Below are 11,925 nucleotides of genomic sequence, written 5' to 3'. Positions count from 1 at the left end.
GTGTCCTCCAACTATAAAAGGGGATTTTATCCCTTTTTTGAGATATCTTGGGTTTAGGGCTCCGCCCCGCTCCTTGGGGGAAGGGTTCTCCCATTAGGGGAAACTCTAGAATCTCATCCAAGAGCCACCGAATCTATCCGTCTACCTCTAGAGCAAGGAAATTGTTGGTGCAGGAAGTACCAGATGATCAAACTCAAGTTTTGATAATAACAAAGGGTTAAAATTTAAGGGTTATTGTGGTTCTAATATATATGATTGAATGTGCAGGAAAGTCCTAAGTGAGCTTAGGCAAGGTAAAAGTCCTAGTGATACTAGGCAGGTGAAAAACTCTAGTTGTAGCTAGGCAAGGAAGCCCTGGTCTGAGGGACTGAGTAGAAGTATTAGCAGGTTAAGGACATCAAGAAAAAAATCCTATGGGTTGAGGATGTTGGTCCCCGGTTGGCCGGCTAGAAGGGGGTTGAATATCCCAACACAAAATAAAACAGAAAATACCCTTCTCGAACTTAAATGAATAATTGCATAAATAAAATTAGAATAAACAAAAAACAGAGGCTCAAGAGATTTACTTGGTTACAACCGGGGAGGTTGTTAATCCAAGGAAGTGAAGTGCTTTAAATACTCCTTCAAGCAGAGAAGCCTCTTACAATAGTGAAAGCATAGATAGATGAAGCTAAACTAACAAAGGGACGTGCATAAGTGTTGTAAATGAAATTGCTTGTTGCACTTGTCTTCTTGGACGAAGGCTATGCTTACAGCCTTGGTTGGGACACCTGGAAGGGTTCCAGGCGCCTGGAGGGGGATAAAACATTATCCCCTCTACAACGGATCGCGGTCAAATGTGATTTGGATAGAATCGGGTTTCGGGCATCCGGAATCGCTCCGGGCGCCCAGAATCGTTCCGGGCACCCGGACTGGTCCGAGCCCCCGGATTGGGTCCGGGCGCTCGAAGCCTTAAAGTCAACATGGTTGACTTTTTCCAATTCGGGCCCTCTACTCCAGTTTTGCTCGCCTTGGTCCAGATATTCCACTCCGTCTCCGCTCGCTTGGGTGATCTCGGCCATCCGGAATAGGGCTCACCCGAATCCAATTTCTAGCCTTCTCGAGCAACCTTCCGCTCCGACATCTCGTCCCTCGGAAATGTCACGCTCTTCCTTCTCGTCCGCCCGCGTACTCTTCTGCAGCACCTCGTACCTCAGGCGCACCGAGCCCGTTGGCTCTCTCCCGTGTCATCCTTCTTGCTAGCTGCATCTTTTGCTCGACTTCTTGTGCTCCTAAGCTCCTACACACTTAGACACAAGGTTAAAACACCACAGGACCTAACTTAATTTGTTTAATCACATCAAAATAACCTTGGGGTTCCAACAATCTCCTCCTTTTTGATGTGAGCAACCTAAGTTAAGTTAAGGTAAACAGACATAAAGTTAAAACAATAATTATGTAATAAATTACAAAAATTAAAAGAATTATTTAATTTGAAATCTACCTCCCCCTAGACTTAATATTTTCCTTCTCCCCCTTTGATCACATAAAAATGGGGTACAAAGAAAAATCTAAGGGTAATAATTTTGGAGAACTTTAGAAAAATTTTTGAAAATTATTTTGATATATATATAAAGTTTTGGCACTAATTTTTAGACATTTTTAAGTGTTGCAGAAAAAATTTCTAAGTAAGAAAATTTCAAGCAAAAAGAATTTTTAAAAAAATGTGCATCGTAAAAATAAAGTTTGGTAAAGCAAAGTTTATAGAATAAGTAAAAAAAATCCTAAGTTTTACCCGTTAAAAAAAATCCTAAGTTAAACAAATTTACAAAAGATTTTTTTAAGTTAAATAAATCTGCAAAAAAAGTTTGAGGATTTTCCAAGAAGGGAAAAAAATTTGAGTAACTATTTGTTAAGAAATTTCCAAAAAAAATATTTGAAAAAACTTTTTAAAGCATTATCTAATTTCAATTTAACGTTTTATCAGTTAGTCAATTAAACATTTTATTTCAATATTTGGATTCCAGGTTGTGGCGAAGCACTAGACCTTCTTGGTTATTGGAACATCAACCACTTCTAGACAAAGCCTCATAAGGAAATTAAACATTCAATGTACTCTCTAAAAGCCCTAACTTTAATTTAGACAAGACTTTGGAACCCAATATAGGTTCCATCCAACTAGATTAATTAAGAGTTTCTTAGGGACATATTTCTTTGAAATATTTCTAATTTGTCCTTTGTGATATTTAAAATACCAATTTAGGTTATTGAATTTTCTAAAACTTGTGTTATATGAGCATGCATTATTTTTCAAGTTACTTATTTCTTTTTACAAAATATCATTTTCCAGTTTAATCTTGTCAAATTCTTCTAATGGGCATGATTTTGCTAGAATTAATTTTTAATTTTTTATTTCTTTTTCAAGTTTGCAAAAATCTTTGGTTAATAATTTCACAAACTTGAATAACTTGTCAGGTGGGAGAGATCATACCTGATTTACCTTGTCGACTTCGTTATCCGTATCTTCCCCTGAACTGCTGCTTTCTTCTGATGTAGCTCCCCTCTTCATCGATGCTCTCGATGCTCATTTTAGATGAGCTTGCTTCATGTTCAACTTCTTGATGACTTGCCATTAATGCAAGTCTGGAGAAAGCCTCGACTTTCAATTCGAACGATGTATCATCCCACGTCGCCTTTAGTGTCTTGTACTTCACTACAACAAAAACATTAAAAGACAACGGTTAAAAATCGTTGTCACAGGCCCTTTAAAACCGTTGTAATTGGCAATGTTGTTAAAAGTGGGGGGGCTACGACAACGGTTTTAAACCGTTGTCTTTGAATGAAAAGACAACAGTTTTGCAACGGTTTTAAACCGTTGTCTTTGAATGAAAAGACAACGGTTTAAAACCGTTGTTATTTAGAGCATTTTTCTGCCAGTTTACAATCATTTTTTGGGCTACGACAACAATTTTTAACCGTTGTCTTTTAGGGTGATAGACAACAATAATGGTTTTAAACCATTGCCTTTTAAATTATTATCTTTTAATATCAATATATCATATTTCAATTTAAATATATAATAAAGAATCATAATCAAGAAAGAATATTCTCCACATCAATATCATTCAAAATGTTAGTTATACAAGAATTACAATCACAAAAGGAGAAACATATCTCATGTTCAAATAAAATTTATCCTAATACAAATAAACAAATAAATTCCTCATTGGTATCGTGACTTTGCCATTATGATCCTTGGTAGACTTCTTCATGCTTTCTGATTGTGGTGTTGCATTTGGCGGCAAGCAAATGTCGATCTGAATACTACTACCTTTCTTTCCGTTCATTGTAGTTCTACATGTAAGAAAACAACATCAATAGCACAGGTATACAAGAAAATTTTAAAAACAAAAGTCTATCTATATATCTTACCTGAAGAATAGGGTGATTGTTGATGTATATAAATTTATGTCTATTTATGTTTTTTTTGGGGTAACTTACTGGCTGCATCTTCACGTGACCGAGTATACAAATTTCCCTTGACAATCAAATTTATAGAATTAAGTTGTAGGAGCTGATAAAAATAAACAAATTATAAAGACATTAAAGATAAAATATACATGTAAGCGAATAAGTATTATCTTAACCTGCTGAAACACATACGGATTGATGATACAATTCAGCTTTGCACTATTGTTGTCTTATTTGTGTAGCATGTTATTGGAAATTAATAACTGGTATAGAAGGAAATGAAATTGCATAACATCCACAACTATTTGGCAATTTGCAACGATCTCAATCATATAAATCATATGGTTCTTCATTGAGTTCAATTTAGCCCAGTGGCATATTCAAATCAAAGCATGATACTTTAAGGTTGGCAATGTCATAAAACTTATCCAACAAACACTGAAAGGTCAAATGCAAAATCACATATTCGAGGCCTCTCTTCTATAGTTATGACCATGCTTTGGCCACCTACATTTGCATTATAGTTATCCGTGATACAAACTTAACAAGTTTTACCACCTCAATTTTCCAATAAAGGTATTACTTGATCTTGATATATTGGTAGAATCGGTAGATATTATGTATTCTGTACATGTTGCACGACGAACTCTCTTAGCTGATAAAAGGAATTTACCATTCTCAACCAGCATAGCTGCAGATTGCAAGGCAAATAGATGAATTTCAGAAAAACAAATTGTTAAAACAAATCAACCCAAATCAACCATCTCAATCAGTTTATCCAGGAAGAAACTATCAATGAAGTGTTTAGAAAGAAGGATTTCAAGCAGATATAAAAAAACAAAAAGGTCCTATGAACTTTTTTATAGCAATGCCCCTAGGAAAGCAACAGAAGCTCAAAAGCTTGATGTTTCTAAATTTCAAACTCAGTACATCAGGAGAACCTAATATTAAATATCTATATATGGCAACGTGACTATCAAGACAAATGGAGTAATCCAGGAAGTTGGAACGTAAAATGTCTAGATCTCCTAGGCGCATAATAAAGGAGAAGAATCACACACTGGCTATTGAAATAAAAGGCACACATGTAAGAACTGGTACAATATGGAATCAAAGATGTGATGCGTAAATCTTATTCAAGAGAGCCAATAAATGGAGGAATTGTGCCCCTGAGCAAATTGCTTGACAAGTCCCTACATTTTTTTACATCAAGCTCAAGAAAATTGATTAAAGAAACAACTATATAACAAAAGAAAACAAGGGAATGTAAAAAACTACAAGATGGTAAGGTGCACAAGTTCTCCAATCTCGGGTGGAATGTTCCCTTGAAGGTAATTAGCTCTCAGATACCTTGAAAAATAAGTAATGTGACAACTTCATGCAACAATATATAGTAAATTCTCATTGCCAATAACTATAATCGATAAAAAAATATATGAATAGAAGAAAACGCATACAATGCTCTTAGCTCAGTGCAGTTCTTTATGGAATAGGACGGTGCAAGCGGTTTTGGTGCAAAGCCCTGCCACAATGATAATTTCATCCTTGAAAGAATTCCATCACTATAGCTACTTAAGATTAGAAATTTCATCTTCAGTACTATCTCAAATCTAGATCAAACACTAGCAAGAGAAATGTAATTAAGAAAGAGTATATTGAATAGAATAATTTAAAAATTAATATGGTGATCTCTACCAAATGGTGGTTCACAGTCTCCTTGTTTGGGATTTCATATTTCATACATCGTTTCATGTTTGGTTTTTTTTTTGTCGGAATCACCATGCATTCGAAGGTGTTCTAGTAGGGAAAAAAGGAGCTAAAAGAAAAATGTGCTTACAATCTTTGAAGCCTCCAAATCCGGCCAATGCTCAGGGAGATGATGCCACCAAGCTGCATATAAGGAAAGTCACTGCAATGGAAATAGGAATTGGTAAGGCAAGCTTCCAAAACCTAAAATACTAATACAGATAAAAGAAAAACATCCATGAATAATACATCCATGTTAAAAAATACATCCATGAACAGGAATAAAAAAATTGGAACAAGAATAATATAATTCAGTCATGGTTGTTAATCACAATTTGTCTCACGAATTTCTGATGCTCCTGCCCACAATGGTCCAAACAAATTTGGAAACAAAGTAGGAACTAAATTGAGTAGAGATCTCATGATCACTATGATCCAACCCTATGCTCATTCACCAATCCTACTTAAGATCTAAGTCTTGAAAGCCTCCACTTAATAAAATATATAATTACAATATTGCTAACTTCAGAGTAGATCATTTCGTACCATGTCACCTAAGAAAAATTTTTATATATGATAACCAATTTTACTTCAGAGTATAAGAAGTGTTACTAACTTTTGTAATCATCATCCATCTTAGAGGAGTACCATATAAAAATGCAACTCCTACTAGTTATAATGCATTGTTCATATATCTCCTACATGAATAATATTAGTCATCCTTAGCCATAATAATGTCAAGTTTGAAATTCACCTAACAAAACTAGATATTGAAAGATAATCCATATGATAAAATCACAAATACCAAATATAATTTTCCAAGAAATATTTTGTTAAGCATTAGGATCTTAAGATCCTATAACTCCACAATATTTCTATATAGGATCTTAATCCAAAACAAACAAATATGCCAAGAGATGCAACTTACAGTGTCATATTAGATATAAATTTTTGCAATGATACTAGATTACCTATCAAGTGTGGCACTTATGATGAATGTCTGACCAGCTAAACAGCCAGGAGCACCTTCTGGAACTTCCTACTCAACCAGAGAAACAAGACTAAAGCATGGAAACTAGATAGATTTATTAAAGTGAATAATATCATTATTTACCAATTACCTTCTCTCCTTTGTGTGGAGGATCATTCCTCTCTCCAAAATTCATAAAACCACCTCTACCAGCTCCTCTCCCTCTCCCTGCAGCCATAGATCCAGAACCTCTTCCACCTTTTCCCCTTCCACCAGCTTTAACAGGAGTTTCGGGATCCGTATCATTTATCTCATCATCAAGGTTATCACCAACTTTATGAGAACTCTTAGTCATCTTAGTTACTGTGCTATTCTTCATTTTCTTGTCTGGTTTAGGTGATTTCTTAACATTACTAGATGGCATGAAGTCATCATTGTCATCATCAACTGTCTTAGACCTCTTTGGTAATGTAGGTTTAGAGTCCTCTGTAATATCCTCACTAGATTTTTGGGGCTTCCTTTTTGATGGTGTTTTGGCTGCTACTTTTTCTTCTTTTATAATTGTCTGAGGGTTCACTTCCTTAGAAGAAGGTGCAAAATATTTGCTAGTTTTTTTCTCTCTAAATTTTATTGAGTTGCCTAGATCGGATTCTTCAATAACAAAAATAAAACAATTTAACTGCTCATTCAGTTGTAAAAAAATTCTAAAATGATCTTCCAGTGTATAAGCATAATGGCAAAGGAAATCAAACATATAGATTAGTTACACTAGTTTGCTATGTGTTAAAAACAGTAAATTTGTATGGAATACTTCAATGACCCTATATCTACTCCTAAAACATTTCATTAATAAATTAAAATAAATCTCTAAATCCCAAATGGTGCAATGCCTTGCATCAAACTAGATAAAGAAAATTGATGCTTTGACCTGAACTTTTTTCCTTGTTAACCCTTCCAATGGCAGTCAAGCCGATTAATAAGAGTAAGGGAAAAAATAAAGGTGAAATACCGATTTCTCTGTATTTGGAGAATTAGGTGTTTTTGACTACCCACAGCAGGATTTGATGATGTTGTAGCCCCTTTGTCATGTTGCTTCATGAACCATTTCCTTATATCGGACAACTTCATGGATCAAAGAAGAAAATTTAAGGCAGAATGTCAAACACATGATAATTAATGTCACCATGTCACCAGGGCATTAGAAGAAGATAAAGGAATAGAAAAACTAAAAACTAAAAACTTGGCTGACCATTTCTTTATCAGGGATGCAATCACCAATTCCCAAAGGCCTGAAACCATCAAGTTAGGAGAAGTCATCTAACGTTGAAAACAAAAACCCCAAACGAAAAATAATAATAATAACAAAAATAAAACTAACAAGGGTGGACCTCTAAAGATCAAACTTTTAACATGAATATGACCCTGGCCTGAAACCATCATGGCATCGACAAGTGGATGTTGCTGCTTTGACAGTTTCTTCATGTCTTCAACTGGACACCTTCTCCCAATCCTTAACACTTCTCCGAGGATGTCAATCAGGAGCGAGTCTCATCTAGTGTTGATCCTAGGTCGTCGCCTTGGTCCCCGACGCCGACCTCTGCGGTTGGATCCGGCCGCCGGGGGGGGGGGGGGGGGCATGCGTCCTGGCCTCTGTCGTGCACGCTTCCATGATCCAAACCTTCGTTGTCGCCCTATGATCGCTCTTCCCGGCTGCTGCTGCTCCTGCCCGGCTCCGGTGAGCGAGAGATTGTGAGAAAAGAGGGACGGAAATGCTTAGGGATCAAGAATCTAAAGGGGGGAATGTGGCAGCAAACAAATTTCGGGGAGAGGGAAAGAAAAAACGCGGCGGTAAAAATTTCGTTGTCGTGCATAATCCTAAAAAAAGAGCACATAGACAACAATTTTCAAAAACCATTGTTGTAACTTTAAAAAACCGTTGTCGTAGTCCAAAAAAAGTATAAATAGACAACGGTTTTTAAAAACCGTTGTCGTAGGCAAAAAAAACTACTAAAAGACAACGGTTTTTGTTAAAATTGTTGTTAAAAGGCAAAACAACAACGATTTGGTATAAAACTGTTGCCGTTTGAGTGTTGTTAAATGAGGATTTTCTTGTAGTGCTTGTTCATTTGAACAGGCTTCTTTCCTTTATTCTTGTCCTTGTTCCTTAGCTTGAGGCAGTTGTCTTTGACGTGTCCTTCTTCATTGCAATGGTAGCATCTAATCATCATTTTCTTTCTACCCTACAGATGGTAAGTTTTTCTTGATTTACATAAATTTTTAAAACATCTTACCATCATTACCATTTCCTCGTCGTCGAGAGAAGATTCTGACTCCAGTTCGTCTCTTGTTACTTTGAGGCTGATGTTGTGCTTCGGCTCCTTCGTACCTACACATCTCGATTCATACACTTCAAAAGTTGAAAAGAATTCTTCTAAGGTAATAGATTCTAAGTCCTTAGAGATAGAGAAGGCATCTACTAATGATGCCCATTTGGTATTCCTAGGGAATGCATTAAGAGCGTACCTCAGCGAATCTATGTTACTTACCTTTTCTCCGAGATTTAAAAGTCTGGTGATGAGCTCTTTAGTCCTCGAGTGAAGATGTGCAATTGTTTCATCTTCCTCAAGCTATAGGTTCGGTAGCTAGTTGCGAAGTAAGTCTCATCTCGCGAGATTGGCCTCGGACGCCCCTTTATGTAGCTCAAGGAACTTCTCCCAAAGCTCCTTTGCTGAGTTGTAGGTGCCGATCCGGTTGACTTCTTGTGGCGGAAGGACGCTCAACAGATCGAATTCTGCTTTGTTGTTTGCCACGTAGTTGGCCTGCTCTTTCTTCGTCCATTGGTACTCTTCCTTACCTTCAGGTGCTACAAAACCGAACTTCATTATTAAAAGTAATTCAAAGTCGGTTTTAAAGAATAATTGCATTCGCTTTTTCCAGCTAGCGAACTCCTCCTAGAACTTCGGCAGGTATATGCTCGATCCGACCATCGTCTTTGCTTTGATCAGCGGTTAGTCCTCCTGAAGCATCTTGGCTCTGATACCACTTGTTGGTCCCTGCTTGGCCAGCTATAAGGGGAGTTGAATAGCCATACACAAAATAAAATAGAAAATACCCTTCTCAGGCTTAAATGAACACTTACATAAATAAAATTAGAATAAATAAAAAACAGAGGCTCAAGAGATTTACTTGGTTACAAATGGGGAGGTTATTAATCCAAGGAAGTGAAGCGCACTAAATACTCCTTTAAGCAAAGAAGTCTCTTACAGTAGTGAAAGCACAGAAAGATGAAGCTAAACTAACAAAGGGAAGCACACAAGTGTTGTAAATGAAATTGCTTATTGTACTTAGCTTCTTGGACCAAGACTATATTTATAGCCTTGGTCGGGACACCTAGAAGGGTTCCAGGTGCTTGGAGGGGGATAAAACTTTATCCCTTCCACAACAGATCACGACCAAACATGATTTGGATAGAATCAAGATCCCGACTCCCGGAGCTTTAAAGTCAACATGATTGACTTTTTTTCGGTCTGGGTCCTCTACTCTGATTTTGCTCACCTCGGTCCAGATCTTCCGCTCCAGCTCCGCTTGCTTGGGTGATCTCGGCCATCTAGAACAGGGCTTAGCCGAATCCAATTTCCGGCTTTCTTGAGCAACCTTTCACTCTGGCATCTCGTCCCTCGGAAATGTGCTTGCCTTCTTCTCATCCACCCGCGCACGTACTCTTTCGCGCGTGCAATTTCCGGACTTTATCATTAAACACATTTAAGCGGATGTAGTTCTATCGCATTGTTGCAAATCGGCTTGGCTTGGCATCCTTATAGATCTTCATCTCCGCTCGGGAGCCCTCCAACTCAGTCTTCGCCTTCTCTAGCTCATCTCGGGCCAGCTTCAGCGCTGTGTCCTTAGCGGAAAACTGGCCCTAGAGCTCGATTTTCCTCATAGTCTGGCTCGCTCGCTCAGTCACAAAAAAATCTTCAGCATCTTTGAGATTGCTAGCGAGATCTTGGACCTCCTTGTTCTTCAGTTCTAGGTCCTCAATGGCCCGGTTCTTCCTAGCGGTGGCTGACTTAATCTTCTTGTCAAACATGCTGACTTGCTTCTTGAGTCGGCCCAGCATCTCCTCGTGGCTAGAAGATTTAGCTCGTTCAGCCTCAAGAAGCTTGGTCGTCTTCTCCAGGTCGGCCTTCAGCTTGGCCATCTCCTTCGGATTGACGGTGGGTTGGTTGCTGGAGACTTGGAGCTTTCGGAACTCATCCTCCAGATGAGCTAGCTTGTGGAAAATGGTTAGGCTCTCCGCCTAATACTGCAACAATGAACGGGGTTATAACTGATTGGAAGAAAAATAACGACAACAAAGAGCTTACCCCAGTTGACATTTGGGTATGGCTGTTGGCAAGCGCGCCCAAAGGCATCACTGCGGCTCGGGCTTCTTCCCAAACTTGGGCGAGCAGACCCCGTATGATGACTTGATACTCAATAGTGCTCAACCAGGTGCTCAGCTCGCTGTACTCCTCCGTTGGCAGATGGAGGATCGCCGTAATTGATCGTCGGTCGCCCGGGCTCGAGTGGGCTGTGCTGGAGCGGCCGACCGGGACGTAGAGGCCAAGAGGATGGCTGATCGCCAAACTCTCAATGGCTGCAATGGCAGCATGGAAGCTAGGGGCTCTGCGGTAATAGGCCCCTCCGATAGCTCGACCATCGAAGGAGTCCGATCGAAGGATATCTCGAGTGTAGTCGCAGGAACCGTGGATTTGAGGTGCCGACCTCGACCCTTTCGGAAAATCCAATAGCCGAGGTAGCAGAGCACGAAGACTCAGTGCGGCACCTTAGCAACGGCTCGTCGAAGGAATCCAAGCTTTCTGAGTGGACGAGGGTCACTTGCTCGGATGGTTGCTTCGAGCTGCCGGCAATCTCGACACTAGGGGCTTGACTAGCTACCCCCCCCCCCCCCCCCCACTCGCCAGGACGGGAGTCGCTGCGCTCTCATCTTGAGAGTCGACCAGCTGTAGGCCACGGTTCGCCAATTCCTCAATGGCAACCGCCTCTATCTCGGCGTTCTCAAGCTTCGCAAGGTTGAGCATCCAAGCACGCAGCATGACTTCGGCTGCAAAAGAAGCAGAAGAATCAGTTAGAATCAAAAGAGAAATGTACATGGAATCTCTTACCTAAGCCGGTCAGGAGTCCAATGCAGATCGGACTCAGGCCAAACATGTACAACACATCCTCGAGCAGTAGCTTGTGGATGTCACACTTCTGGTCGGATAGCATGGCAGCAGCATGAAGGTAGTCCAAGCGGCTCTTGTATTTCTTCAGATCGAGTTGAGGCGGTAAGCTGACTTGCCATTGGGTCCAGAAGCTCGGCCGTTCGAGTAGGTGTACAAAAAAGAAATATTTCTTCCAATGTTTATTGGAGATCGACATTTTGTCAAAAAAACACCAGCCCGATCCAAGACTGAAATAGAAAGGTACCCAGTTCGGACTGTTTGGGGTAATAGAAGTAGTAGAAGGCTCGGGGAGTCAAAGAGATGTTGTGCAGCTAGAACAACACAATGATGCCGCACAGAAGGCAAAAGGAATTCGATACGAGTTGTGGAAGGGGAACACGAAAATAATTACAAACTTCAATAATGAAGGGATGGATGGGGAAGCGGAGACCAGCCACAAATTGGTCTCAGAATAGACAGATAGTGACGGTTGGCGGTTCATTTGGACAATTGGACGCGGAGGCTAAAACGATCTTGTGATCAGGGTGAGAAGAA

The 11,925-nt window shown here is 39.4% G+C and overlaps 1 long non-coding RNA gene across 1 annotated transcript; it reads right to left on the bottom strand.

Annotated features, from left to right (window-relative positions):
- Nucleotides 1-4,616: 4,616 nt before the first annotated feature.
- Nucleotides 4,617-4,928, bottom strand: LOC122056363. Its single transcript, XR_006133131.1, has 3 exons — nucleotides 4,908-4,928; nucleotides 4,729-4,800; nucleotides 4,617-4,643 (listed from the first exon to the last, which is right to left on the bottom strand). It is a non-coding gene; the product is annotated as an uncharacterized LOC122056363 (long non-coding RNA).
- Nucleotides 4,929-11,925: the final 6,997 nt, after the last annotated feature.

This window comes from Zingiber officinale, chromosome 1B (assembly GCF_018446385.1).
Source record: "Zingiber officinale cultivar Zhangliang chromosome 1B, Zo_v1.1, whole genome shotgun sequence".
NCBI lineage: Eukaryota > Viridiplantae > Streptophyta > Magnoliopsida > Zingiberales > Zingiberaceae > Zingiber > Zingiber officinale.
The sequence above is the reverse complement of the archived record's forward strand: the minus strand, read 5'-3'. Positions and strand labels throughout refer to the sequence as shown.